The sequence below is a fragment of the Eucyclogobius newberryi genome, unplaced genomic scaffold, assembly GCF_026437365.1.
Source record: "Eucyclogobius newberryi isolate DKJ021-1_F unplaced genomic scaffold, fEucNew1.0.hap1 SCAF_6, whole genome shotgun sequence".
Taxonomy (NCBI): Eukaryota; Metazoa; Chordata; class Actinopteri; order Gobiiformes; family Gobiidae; genus Eucyclogobius; species Eucyclogobius newberryi.
The window spans coordinates 36221957-36235357 of record NW_027316278.1 but is presented as its reverse complement, the minus strand read 5'-3'; the positions used below and the strand labels follow the sequence as shown (position 1 = coordinate 36235357).

The 13401-nt window shown below is 42.2% G+C and overlaps 9 non-coding genes across 9 annotated transcripts; all 9 read left to right on the top strand.

Annotated features, from left to right (window-relative positions):
- Window positions 1-790: 790 nt before the first annotated feature.
- Window positions 791-877, top strand: trnay-gua (transfer RNA tyrosine (anticodon GUA)). Its single transcript is given in 2 exon segments — window positions 791-827; window positions 842-877. It is a non-coding gene; the product is annotated as a tRNA-Tyr (tRNA).
- Window positions 878-1905: 1028 nt separating this feature from the next.
- Window positions 1906-1987, top strand: trnas-gcu (transfer RNA serine (anticodon GCU)). The gene has a single exon. It is a non-coding gene; the product is annotated as a tRNA-Ser (tRNA).
- An 841-nt stretch (window positions 1988-2828) lies between these two features.
- On the top strand, window positions 2829-2915 carry trnay-gua (transfer RNA tyrosine (anticodon GUA)). Its single transcript is given in 2 exon segments — window positions 2829-2865; window positions 2880-2915. It is a non-coding gene; the product is annotated as a tRNA-Tyr (tRNA).
- A 1028-nt stretch (window positions 2916-3943) lies between these two features.
- Window positions 3944-4025, top strand: trnas-gcu (transfer RNA serine (anticodon GCU)). The gene has a single exon. It is a non-coding gene; the product is annotated as a tRNA-Ser (tRNA).
- An 846-nt stretch (window positions 4026-4871) lies between these two features.
- On the top strand, window positions 4872-4958 carry trnay-gua (transfer RNA tyrosine (anticodon GUA)). The gene is given in 2 exon segments: window positions 4872-4908; window positions 4923-4958. It is a non-coding gene; the product is annotated as a tRNA-Tyr (tRNA).
- A 1856-nt stretch (window positions 4959-6814) lies between these two features.
- On the top strand, window positions 6815-6901 carry trnay-gua (transfer RNA tyrosine (anticodon GUA)). The gene is given in 2 exon segments: window positions 6815-6851; window positions 6866-6901. It is a non-coding gene; the product is annotated as a tRNA-Tyr (tRNA).
- Window positions 6902-8757: 1856 nt separating this feature from the next.
- On the top strand, window positions 8758-8844 carry trnay-gua (transfer RNA tyrosine (anticodon GUA)). Its single transcript is given in 2 exon segments — window positions 8758-8794; window positions 8809-8844. It is a non-coding gene; the product is annotated as a tRNA-Tyr (tRNA).
- A 1856-nt stretch (window positions 8845-10700) lies between these two features.
- trnay-gua (transfer RNA tyrosine (anticodon GUA)) lies at window positions 10701-10787 on the top strand. The gene is given in 2 exon segments: window positions 10701-10737; window positions 10752-10787. It is a non-coding gene; the product is annotated as a tRNA-Tyr (tRNA).
- A 1856-nt stretch (window positions 10788-12643) lies between these two features.
- trnay-gua (transfer RNA tyrosine (anticodon GUA)) lies at window positions 12644-12730 on the top strand. The gene is given in 2 exon segments: window positions 12644-12680; window positions 12695-12730. It is a non-coding gene; the product is annotated as a tRNA-Tyr (tRNA).
- The last annotated feature ends 671 nt before the right edge of the window (window positions 12731-13401 follow it).

The following is a 13401-nucleotide window of genomic DNA, read 5'->3' as shown; positions in this document are numbered from 1 at the left end:
AAGGTTGATACTGATACTGCTTCAGCACATTAAACAACACTTAACGTGTCCCTGATTACTTCAACATACTTTGTATGTTTACATTGGCTCTGTAAGTGCGAGCACATGAGCCAATGTAAACAGTCCTTTCTGTGAGTTCTCTCCCATCTTTTTCCATGATGAGTTCAAATGGTAGAGCATTGTCTATGGACCCCATAAATATGTTGAGACATCATCCATGAGAAAGAGCAGGAAACGGAACACAAATTCTTTCTTGGAGAAAACACAAGGAACATCCAGCAAACGTCCAGCGTTATAGTAACATCAGCCACATACAGGTGAAACAGAGGTACTCAGTTTTAGACTACACGCAGAGCCCCTGAGCTGCTCTTAAGGGATCTAAGGAGAAGGGATGAGGATTAGCTCAAATGCTACAGTGCTTGCTGAGAAAGCGAGAAGGATGCCCACATTCTCCAGCTGCCTTCTGGACTTTAAGCATCTTCCTTGGTGGAACGGCCCAGTTTCCACGAGATGGCCGAATGTTGACCCATAGATACTGGCTCTTCCCACCCGGCAAGCCACCTTTATCTGGTTGAGAACCATGGCCTCGGTTTTGGAGGTGCTGATTTTCATCCCAGCCTCTTCACACTCGGAATATACTATAGCTACTATATCTACTGTGTGACTTGAAATGACCTCAAAGACTGGGCTCACACTACATGAAAACGTTCATGAGACTGTAAGGGCAAGAGCACGGACACAGGTTGGCTATACACGGCTATAGTTTTTTACACTAGGTTATGCGCTGTCACCTTCGATAGCTCAGTTGGAAGAGCGGAGGACTGTAGTCTGCAATCCTGTAATCCTTAGGTCGCTGGTTCAAATCCGGCTCGAAGGATGTACTTTTATTGGGTCCACGGTTCATACCCGGATGCCCCTGTGAGTTTGATGCTCTTTACGTAAACAGATTTTGTATTTCTTAAAAGACCAAATACAACAATGTCCTTCAGCAATATTTAGACTGCCCTTTGAACTGTATAGCCGTGTCTCAAGAGGACAAAAAGATGGCATTTAAGACATTTATTGTGGCCGTAGCTTTCAACACTTAGTGCCCCTCTGTCACCTTCGATAGCTCAGTTGGTACAGTGCTAGGCCCTCTTTCTTGGTTTCTTTAAGAAAATCCACATTGTTTGCAGATTTTAGCCATTTTTTGCAACATCTTTGCAATGACATTTTTTAATGCAAGGTGACTATTTCTTCAGAATCTGGGTGTTAAAATCCTATACTAGTAGGCCATTTGTATTTTTAAGATGCAAGATAAAAAAATGAAGTGCCCATTCGGTTTTACTCTTTCATCAATACTGCATCTTTTCCTGTTGTGTAAAACACTTTGAATTGCTTTGTGGACGAATTTTGCTCTACAACAGAACTTGCCTTACCTTGCCTTGTTATGTATGTTAAATACGTGGTGAGATGAATATCGTTTGGTTTTTCAAATCCAAAGGTAATGGCATTATGTATTCATGCAGGAGTAAACCAAATGGAGCTTTCGGTTTTCACTCAGCAAAAGAAATAATAATACAAATATTTGAGATTTGAATTCAAAGAAAGGATCACCTGTGTTCCTACGTACAGTTTGTTGAATGGGACTGTCTCAGAGCTGTGTGACCATCTTTCAAAGGACATCTTCAGTTCGTCTCAGTCACACCAACTTTGGACGGCTCAACCGAGATTACGCAGCTCCTGTGATTTCAGACATCTTTTGGTAACCAGCCAGGGCTGCATGGGCACCACAGCAATATGAAATGGCCCTCGTGTATCTACTGTAACCCTTTTGGAAGAAAGTGAAACCCAAGGATAAATCATTAGTCTGGTTGGAATTTTACTTCCACCAACACGTTTCCATAGGATATAGGAATGTGCACTGACGAGGTGGCCGAGTGGTTAAGGCGATGGACTGCTAATCCATTGTGCTCTGCACGCGTGGGTTCGAATCCCATCCTCGTCGATATAAGTACCTTGTTATTATACTCCACCAAAGAATTTAAGAGCGTACCACAAGGTTGATACTGATACTGCTTCAGCACATTAAACAACACTTAACGTGTCCCTGATTACTTCAACATACTTTGTATGTTTACATTGGCTCTGTAAGTGCGAGCACATGAGCCAATGTAAACAGTCCTTTCTGTGAGTTCTCTCCCATCTTTTTCCATGATGAGTTCAAATGGTAGAGCATTGTCTATGGACCCCATAAATATGTTGAGACATCATCCATGAGAAAGAGCAGGAAACGGAACACAAATTCTTTCTTGGAGAAAACACAAGGAACATCCAGCAAACGTCCAGCGTTATAGTAACATCAGCCACATACAGGTGAAACAGAGGTACTCAGTTTTAGACTACACGCAGAGCCCCTGAGCTGCTCTTAAGGGATCTAAGGAGAAGGGATGAGGATTAGCTCAAATGCTACAGTGCTTGCTGAGAAAGCGAGAAGGATGCCCACATTCTCCAGCTGCCTTCTGGACTTTAAGCATCTTCCTTGGTGGAACGGCCCAGTTTCCACGAGATGGCCGAATGTTGACCCATAGATACTGGCTCTTCCCACCCGGCAAGCCACCTTTATCTGGTTGAGAACCATGGCCTCGGTTTTGGAGGTGCTGATTTTCATCCCAGCCTCTTCACACTCGGAATATACTATAGCTACTATATCTACTGTGTGACTTGAAATGACCTCAAAGACTGGGCTCACACTACATGAAAACGTTCATGAGACTGTAAGGGCAAGAGCACGGACACAGGTTGGCTATACACGGCTATAGTTTTTTACACTAGGTTATGTGCTGTCACCTTCGATAGCTCAGTTGGAAGAGCGGAGGACTGTAGTCTGCATTCCTGTAATCCTTAGGTCGCTGGTTCAAATCCGGCTCGAAGGATGTACTTTTATCGGGTCCACGGTTCATACCCGGATGCCCCTGTGAGTTTGATGCTCTTTACGTAAACAGATTTTGTATTTCTTAAAAGACCAAATACAACAATGTCCTTCAGCAATATTTAGACTGCCCTTTGAACTGTATAGCCGTGTCTCAAGAGGACAAAAAGATGGCATTTAAGACATTTATTGTGGCCGTAGCTTTCAACACTTAGTGCCCCTCTGTCACCTTCGATAGCTCAGTTGGTACAGTGCTAGGCCCTCTTTCTTGGTTTCTTTAAGAAAATCCACATTGTTTGCAGATTTTAGCCATTTTTTGCAACATCTTTGCAATGACATTTTTTAATGCAAGGTGACTATTTCTTCAGAATCTGGGAGTTAAAATCCTATACTAGTAGGCCATTTGTATTTTTAAGATGCAAGATAAAAAAATGAAGTGCCCATTCGGTTTTACTCTTTCATCAATACTGCATCTTTTCCTGTTGTGTAAAACACTTTGAATTGCTTTGTGGACGAATTTTGCTCTACAACAGAACTTGCCTTACCTTGCCTTGTTATGTATGTTAAATACGTGGTGAGATGAATATCGTTTGGTTTTTCAAATCCAAAGGTAATGGCATTATGTATTCATGCAGGAGTAAACCAAATGGAGCTTTCGGTTTTCACTCAGCAAAAGAAATAATAATACAAATATTTGAGATTTGAATTCAAAGAAAGGATCACCTGTGTTCCTACGTACAGTTTGTTGAATGGGACTGTCTCAGAGCTGTGTGACCATCTTTCAAAGGACATCTTCAGTTCGTCTCAGTCACACCAACTTTGGACGGCTCAACCGAGATTACGCAGCTCCTGTGATTTCAGACATCTTTTGGTAACCAGCCAGGGCTGCATGGGCACCACAGCAATATGAAATGGCCCTCGTGTATCTACTGTAACCCTTTTGGAAGAAAGTGAAACCCAAGGATAAATCATTAGTCTGGTTGGAATTTTACTTCCACCAACACGTTTCCATAGGATATAGGAATGTGCACTGACGAGGTGGCCGAGTGGTTAAGGCGATGGACTGCTAATCCATTGTGCTCTGCACGCGTGGGTTCGAATCCCATCCTCGTCGATATAAGTACCTTGTTATTATACTCCACCAAAGAATTTAAGAGCGTACCACAAGGTTGATACTGATACTGCTTCAGCACATTAAACAACAGGACACTTAACGTGTCCCTGATTACTTCAACATACTTTGTATGTTTACATTGGCTCTGTAAGTGCGAGCACATGAGCCAATGTAAACAGTCCTTTCTGTGAGTTCTCTCCCATCTTTTTCCATGATGAGTTCAAATGGTAGAGCATTGTCTATGGACCCCATAAATATGTTGAGACATCATCCATGAGAAAGAGCAGGAAACGGAACACAAATTCTTTCTTGGAGAAAACACAAGGAACATCCAGCAAACGTCCAGCGTTATAGTAACATCAGCCACATACAGGTGAAACAGAGGTACTCAGTTTTAGACTACACGCAGAGCCCCTGAGCTGCTCTTAAGGGATCTAAGGAGAAGGGATGAGGATTAGCTCAAATGCTACAGTGCTTGCTGAGAAAGCGAGAAGGATGCCCACATTCTCCAGCTGCCTTCTGGACTTTAAGCATCTTCCTTGGTGGAACGGCCCAGTTTCCACGAGATGGCCGAATGTTGACCCATAGATACTGGCTCTTCCCACCCGGCAAGCCACCTTTATCTGGTTGAGAACCATGGCCTCGGTTTTGGAGGTGCTGATTTTCATCCCAGCCTCTTCACACTCGGAATATACTATAGCTACTATATCTACTGTGTGACTTGAAATGACCTCAAAGACTGGGCTCACACTACATGAAAACGTTCATGAGACTGTAAGGGCAAGAGCACGGACACAGGTTGGCTATACACGGCTATAGTTTTTTACACTAGGTTATGTGCTGTCACCTTCGATAGCTCAGTTGGAAGAGCGGAGGACTGTAGTCTGCAATCCTGTAATCCTTAGGTCGCTGGTTCAAATCCGGCTCGAAGGATGTACTTTTATCGGGTCCACGGTTCATACCCGGATGCCCCTGTGAGTTTGATGCTCTTTACGTAAACAGATTTTGTATTTCTTAAAAGACCAAATACAACAATGTCCTTCAGCAATATTTAGACTGCCCTTTGAACTGTATAGCCGTGTCTCAAGAGGACAAAAAGATGGCATTTAAGACATTTATTGTGGCCGTAGCTTTCAACACTTAGTGCCCCTCTGTCACCTTCGATAGCTCAGTTGGTACAGTGCTAGGCCCTCTTTCTTGGTTTCTTTAAGAAAATCCACATTGTTTGCAGATTTTAGCCATTTTTTGCAACATCTTTGCAATGACATTTTTTAATGCAAGGTGACTATTTCTTCAGAATCTGGGAGTTAAAATCCTATACTAGTAGGCCATTTGTATTTTTAAGATGCAAGATAAAAAAATGAAGTGCCCATTCGGTTTTACTCTTTCATCAATACTGCATCTTTTCCTGTTGTGTAAAACACTTTGAATTGCTTTGTGGACGAATTTTGCTCTACAACAGAACTTGCCTTACCTTGCCTTGTTATGTATGTTAAATACGTGGTGAGATGAATATCGTTTGGTTTTTCAAATCCAAAGGTAATGGCATTATGTATTCATGCAGGAGTAAACCAAATGGAGCTTTCGGTTTTCACTCAGCAAAAGAAATAATAATACAAATATTTGAGATTTGAATTCAAAGAAAGGATCACCTGTGTTCCTACGTACAGTTTGTTGAATGGGACTGTCTCAGAGCTGTGTGACCATCTTTCAAAGGACATCTTCAGTTCGTCTCAGTCACACCAACTTTGGACGGCTCAACCGAGATTACGCAGCTCCTGTGATTTCAGACATCTTTTGGTAACCAGCCAGGGCTGCATGGGCACCACAGCAATATGAAATGGCCCTCGTGTATCTACTGTAACCCTTTTGGAAGAAAGTGAAACCCAAGGATAAATCATTAGTCTGGTTGGAATTTTACTTCCACCAACACGTTTCCATAGGATATAGGAATGTGTTATTATACTCCACCAAAGAATTTAAGAGCGTACCACAAGGTTGATACTGATACTGCTTCAGCACATTAAACAACAGGACACTTAACGTGTCCCTGATTACTTCAACATACTTTGTATGTTTACATTGGCTCTGTAAGTGCGAGCACATGAGCCAATGTAAACAGTCCTTTCTGTGAGTTCTCTCCCATCTTTTTCCATGATGAGTTCAAATGGTAGAGCATTGTCTATGGACCCCATAAATATGTTGAGACATCATCCATGAGAAAGAGCAGGAAACGGAACACAAATTCTTTCTTGGAGAAAACACAAGGAACATCCAGCAAACGTCCAGCGTTATAGTAACATCAGCCACATACAGGTGAAACAGAGGTACTCAGTTTTAGACTACACGCAGAGCCCCTGAGCTGCTCTTAAGGGATCTAAGGAGAAGGGATGAGGATTAGCTCAAATGCTACAGTGCTTGCTGAGAAAGCGAGAAGGATGCCCACATTCTCCAGCTGCCTTCTGGACTTTAAGCATCTTCCTTGGTGGAACGGCCCAGTTTCCACGAGATGGCCGAATGTTGACCCATAGATACTGGCTCTTCCCACCCGGCAAGCCACCTTTATCTGGTTGAGAACCATGGCCTCGGTTTTGGAGGTGCTGATTTTCATCCCAGCCTCTTCACACTCGGAATATACTATAGCTACTATATCTACTGTGTGACTTGAAATGACCTCAAAGACTGGGCTCACACTACATGAAAACGTTCATGAGACTGTAAGGGCAAGAGCACGGACACAGGTTGGCTATACACGGCTATAGTTTTTTACACTAGGTTATGTGCTGTCACCTTCGATAGCTCAGTTGGAAGAGCGGAGGACTGTAGTCTGCAATCCTGTAATCCTTAGGTCGCTGGTTCAAATCCGGCTCGAAGGATGTACTTTTATCGGGTCCACGGTTCATACCCGGATGCCCCTGTGAGTTTGATGCTCTTTACGTAAACAGATTTTGTATTTCTTAAAAGACCAAATACAACAATGTCCTTCAGCAATATTTAGACTGCCCTTTGAACTGTATAGCCGTGTCTCAAGAGGACAAAAAGATGGCATTTAAGACATTTATTGTGGCCGTAGCTTTCAACACTTAGTGCCCCTCTGTCACCTTCGATAGCTCAGTTGGTACAGTGCTAGGCCCTCTTTCTTGGTTTCTTTAAGAAAATCCACATTGTTTGCAGATTTTAGCCATTTTTTGCAACATCTTTGCAATGACATTTTTTAATGCAAGGTGACTATTTCTTCAGAATCTGGGAGTTAAAATCCTATACTAGTAGGCCATTTGTATTTTTAAGATGCAAGATAAAAAAATGAAGTGCCCATTCGGTTTTACTCTTTCATCAATACTGCATCTTTTCCTGTTGTGTAAAACACTTTGAATTGCTTTGTGGACGAATTTTGCTCTACAACAGAACTTGCCTTACCTTGCCTTGTTATGTATGTTAAATACGTGGTGAGATGAATATCGTTTGGTTTTTCAAATCCAAAGGTAATGGCATTATGTATTCATGCAGGAGTAAACCAAATGGAGCTTTCGGTTTTCACTCAGCAAAAGAAATAATAATACAAATATTTGAGATTTGAATTCAAAGAAAGGATCACCTGTGTTCCTACGTACAGTTTGTTGAATGGGACTGTCTCAGAGCTGTGTGACCATCTTTCAAAGGACATCTTCAGTTCGTCTCAGTCACACCAACTTTGGACGGCTCAACCGAGATTACGCAGCTCCTGTGATTTCAGACATCTTTTGGTAACCAGCCAGGGCTGCATGGGCACCACAGCAATATGAAATGGCCCTCGTGTATCTACTGTAACCCTTTTGGAAGAAAGTGAAACCCAAGGATAAATCATTAGTCTGGTTGGAATTTTACTTCCACCAACACGTTTCCATAGGATATAGGAATGTGTTATTATACTCCACCAAAGAATTTAAGAGCGTACCACAAGGTTGATACTGATACTGCTTCAGCACATTAAACAACAGGACACTTAACGTGTCCCTGATTACTTCAACATACTTTGTATGTTTACATTGGCTCTGTAAGTGCGAGCACATGAGCCAATGTAAACAGTCCTTTCTGTGAGTTCTCTCCCATCTTTTTCCATGATGAGTTCAAATGGTAGAGCATTGTCTATGGACCCCATAAATATGTTGAGACATCATCCATGAGAAAGAGCAGGAAACGGAACACAAATTCTTTCTTGGAGAAAACACAAGGAACATCCAGCAAACGTCCAGCGTTATAGTAACATCAGCCACATACAGGTGAAACAGAGGTACTCAGTTTTAGACTACACGCAGAGCCCCTGAGCTGCTCTTAAGGGATCTAAGGAGAAGGGATGAGGATTAGCTCAAATGCTACAGTGCTTGCTGAGAAAGCGAGAAGGATGCCCACATTCTCCAGCTGCCTTCTGGACTTTAAGCATCTTCCTTGGTGGAACGGCCCAGTTTCCACGAGATGGCCGAATGTTGACCCATAGATACTGGCTCTTCCCACCCGGCAAGCCACCTTTATCTGGTTGAGAACCATGGCCTCGGTTTTGGAGGTGCTGATTTTCATCCCAGCCTCTTCACACTCGGAATATACTATAGCTACTATATCTACTGTGTGACTTGAAATGACCTCAAAGACTGGGCTCACACTACATGAAAACGTTCATGAGACTGTAAGGGCAAGAGCACGGACACAGGTTGGCTATACACGGCTATAGTTTTTTACACTAGGTTATGCGCTGTCACCTTCGATAGCTCAGTTGGAAGAGCGGAGGACTGTAGTCTGCAATCCTGTAATCCTTAGGTCGCTGGTTCAAATCCGGCTCGAAGGATGTACTTTTATCGGGTCCACGGTTCATACCCGGATGCCCCTGTGAGTTTGATGCTCTTTACGTAAACAGATTTTGTATTTCTTAAAAGACCAAATACAACAATGTCCTTCAGCAATATTTAGACTGCCCTTTGAACTGTATAGCCGTGTCTCAAGAGGACAAAAAGATGGCATTTAAGACATTTATTGTGGCCGTAGCTTTCAACACTTAGTGCCCCTCTGTCACCTTCGATAGCTCAGTTGGTACAGTGCTAGGCCCTCTTTCTTGGTTTCTTTAAGAAAATCCACATTGTTTGCAGATTTTAGCCATTTTTTGCAACATCTTTGCAATGACATTTTTTAATGCAAGGTGACTATTTCTTCAGAATCTGGGAGTTAAAATCCTATACTAGTAGGCCATTTGTATTTTTAAGATGCAAGATAAAAAAATGAAGTGCCCATTCGGTTTTACTCTTTCATCAATACTGCATCTTTTCCTGTTGTGTAAAACACTTTGAATTGCTTTGTGGACGAATTTTGCTCTACAACAGAACTTGCCTTACCTTGCCTTGTTATGTATGTTAAATACGTGGTGAGATGAATATCGTTTGGTTTTTCAAATCCAAAGGTAATGGCATTATGTATTCATGCAGGAGTAAACCAAATGGAGCTTTCGGTTTTCACTCAGCAAAAGAAATAATAATACAAATATTTGAGATTTGAATTCAAAGAAAGGATCACCTGTGTTCCTACGTACAGTTTGTTGAATGGGACTGTCTCAGAGCTGTGTGACCATCTTTCAAAGGACATCTTCAGTTCGTCTCAGTCACACCAACTTTGGACGGCTCAACCGAGATTACGCAGCTCCTGTGATTTCAGACATCTTTTGGTAACCAGCCAGGGCTGCATGGGCACCACAGCAATATTAAATGGCCCTCGTGTATCTACTGTAACCCTTTTGGAAGAAAGTGAAACCCAAGGATAAATCATTAGTCTGGTTGGAATTTTACTTCCACCAACACGTTTCCATAGGATATAGGAATGTGTTATTATACTCCACCAAAGAATTTAAGGGCGTACCACAAGGTTGATACTGATACTGCTTCAGCACATTAAACAACAGGACACTTAACGTGTCCCTGATTACTTCAACATACTTTGTATGTTTACATTGGCTCTGTAAGTGCGAGCACATGAGCCAATGTAAACAGTCCTTTCTGTGAGTTCTCTCCCATCTTTTTCCATGATGAGTTCAAATGGTAGAGCATTGTCTATGGACCCCATAAATATGTTGAGACATCATCCATGAGAAAGAGCAGGAAACGGAACACAAATTCTTTCTTGGAGAAAACACAAGGAACATCCAGCAAACGTCCAGCGTTATAGTAACATCAGCCACATACAGGTGAAACAGAGGTACTCAGTTTTAGACTACACGCAGAGCCCCTGAGCTGCTCTTAAGGGATCTAAGGAGAAGGGATGAGGATTAGCTCAAATGCTACAGTGCTTGCTGAGAAAGCGAGAAGGATGCCCACATTCTCCAGCTGCCTTCTGGACTTTAAGCATCTTCTTTGGTGGAACGGCCCAGTTTCCACGAGATGGCCGAATGTTGACCCATAGATACTGGCTCTTCCCACCCGGCAAGCCACCTTTATCTGGTTGAGAACCATGGCCTCGGTTTTGGAGGTGCTGATTTTCATCCCAGCCTCTTCACACTCGGAATATACTATAGCTACTATATCTACTGTGTGACTTGAAATGACCTCAAAGACTGGGCTCACACTACATGAAAACGTTCATGAGACTGTAAAGGCAAGAGCACGGACACAGGTTGGCTATACACGGCTATAGTTTTTTACACTAGATTATGTGCTGTCACCTTCGATAGCTCAGTTGGAAGAGCGGAGGACTGTAGTCTGCAATCCTGTAATCCTTAGGTCGCTGGTTCAAATCCGGCTCGAAGGATGTACTTTTATCGGGTCCACGGTTCATACCCGGATGCCCCTGTGAGTTTGATGCTCTTTACGTAAACAGATTTTGTATTTCTTAAAAGACCAAATACAACAATGTCCTTCAGCAATATTTAGACTGCCCTTTGAACTGTATAGCCGTGTCTCAAGAGGACAAAAAGATGGCATTTAAGACATTTATTGTGGCCGTAGCTTTCAACACTTAGTGCCCCTCTGTCACCTTCGATAGCTCAGTTGGTACAGTGCTAGGCCCTCTTTCTTGGTTTCTTTAAGAAAATCCACATTGTTTGCAGATTTTAGCCATTTTTTGCAACATCTTTGCAATGACATTTTTTAATGCAAGGTGACTATTTCTTCAGAATCTGGGAGTTAAAATCCTATACTAGTAGGCCATTTGTATTTTTAAGATGCAAGATAAAAAAATGAAGTGCCCATTCGGTTTTACTCTTTCATCAATACTGCATCTTTTCCTGTTGTGTAAAACACTTTGAATTGCTTTGTGGACGAATTTTGCTCTACAACAGAACTTGCCTTACCTTGCCTTGTTATGTATGTTAAATACGTGGTGAGATGAATATCGTTTGGTTTTTCAAATCCAAAGGTAATGGCATTATGTATTCATGCAGGAGTAAACCAAATGGAGCTTTCGGTTTTCACTCAGCAAAAGAAATAATAATACAAATATTTGAGATTTGAATTCAAAGAAAGGATCACCTGTGTTCCTACGTACAGTTTGTTGAATGGTACTGTCTCAGAGCTGTGTGACCATCTTTCAAAGGACATCTTCAGTTCGTCTCAGTCACACCAACTTTGGACGGCTCAACCGAGATTACGCAGCTCCTGTGATTTCAGACATCTTTTGGTAACCAGCCAGGGCTGCATGGGCACCACAGCAATATGAAATGGCCCTCGTGTATCTACTGTAACCCTTTTGGAAGAAAGTGAAACCCAAGGATAAATCATTAGTCTGGTTGGAATTTTACTTCCACCAACACGTTTCCATAGGATATAGGAATGTGTTATTATACTCCACCAAAGAATTTAAGAGCGTACCACAAGGTTGATACTGATACTGCTTCAGCACATTAAACAACAGGACACTTAACGTGTCCCTGATTACTTCAACATACTTTGTATGTTTACATTGGCTCTGTAAGTGCGAGCACATGAGCCAATGTAAACAGTCCTTTCTGTGAGTTCTCTCCCATCTTTTTCCATGATGAGTTCAAATGGTAGAGCATTGTCTATGGACCCCATAAATATGTTGAGACATCATCCATGAGAAAGAGCAGGAAACGGAACACAAATTCTTTCTTGGAGAAAACACAAGGAACATCCAGCAAACGTCCAGCGTTATAGTAACATCAGCCACATACAGGTGAAACAGAGGTACTCAGTTTTAGACTACACGCAGAGCCCCTGAGCTGCTCTTAAGGGATCTAAGGAGAAGGGATGAGGATTAGCTCAAATGCTACAGTGCTTGCTGAGAAAGCGAGAAGGATGCCCACATTCTCCAGCTGCCTTCTGGACTTTAAGCATCTTCCTTGGTGGAACGGCCCAGTTTCCACGAGATGGCCGAATGTTGACCCATAGATACTGGCTCTTCCCACCCGGCAAGCCACCTTTATCTGGTTGAGAACCATGGCCTCGGTTTTGGAGGTGCTGATTTTCATCCCAGCCTCTTCACACTCGGAATATACTATAGCTACTATATCTACTGTGTGACTTGAAATGACCTCAAAGACTGGGCTCACACTACATGAAAACGTTCATGAGACTGTAAGGGCAAGAGCACGGACACAGGTTGGCTATACACGGCTATAGTTTTTTACACTAGGTTATGTGCTGTCACCTTCGATAGCTCAGTTGGAAGAGCGGAGGACTGTAGTCTGCAATCCTGTAATCCTTAGGTCGCTGGTTCAAATCCGGCTCGAAGGATGTACTTTTATCGGGTCCACGGTTCATACCCGGATGCCCCTGTGAGTTTGATGCTCTTTACGTAAACAGATTTTGTATTTCTTAAAAGACCAAATACAACAATGTCCTTCAGCAATATTTAGACTGCCCTTTGAACTGTATAGCCGTGTCTCAAGAGGACAAAAAGATGGCATTTAAGACATTTATTGTGGCCGTAGCTTTCAACACTTAGTGCCCCTCTGTCACCTTCGATAGCTCAGTTGGTACAGTGCTAGGCCCTCTTTCTTGGTTTCTTTAAGAAAATCCACATTGTTTGCAGATTTTAGCCATTTTTTGCAACATCTTTGCAATGACATTTTTTAATGCAAGGTGACTATTTCTTCAGAATCTGGGAGTTAAAATCCTATACTAGTAGGCCATTTGTATTTTTAAGATGCAAGATAAAAAAATGAAGTGCCCATTCGGTTTTACTCTTTCATCAATACTGCATCTTTTCCTGTTGTGTAAAACACTTTGAATTGCTTTGTGGACGAATTTTGCTCTACAACAGAACTTGCCTTACCTTGCCTTGTTATGTATGTTAAATACGTGGTGAGATGAATATCGTTTGGTTTTTCAAATCCAAAGGTAATGGCATTATGTATTCATGCAGGAGTAAACCAAATGGAGCTTTCGGTTTTCACTCAGCAAAA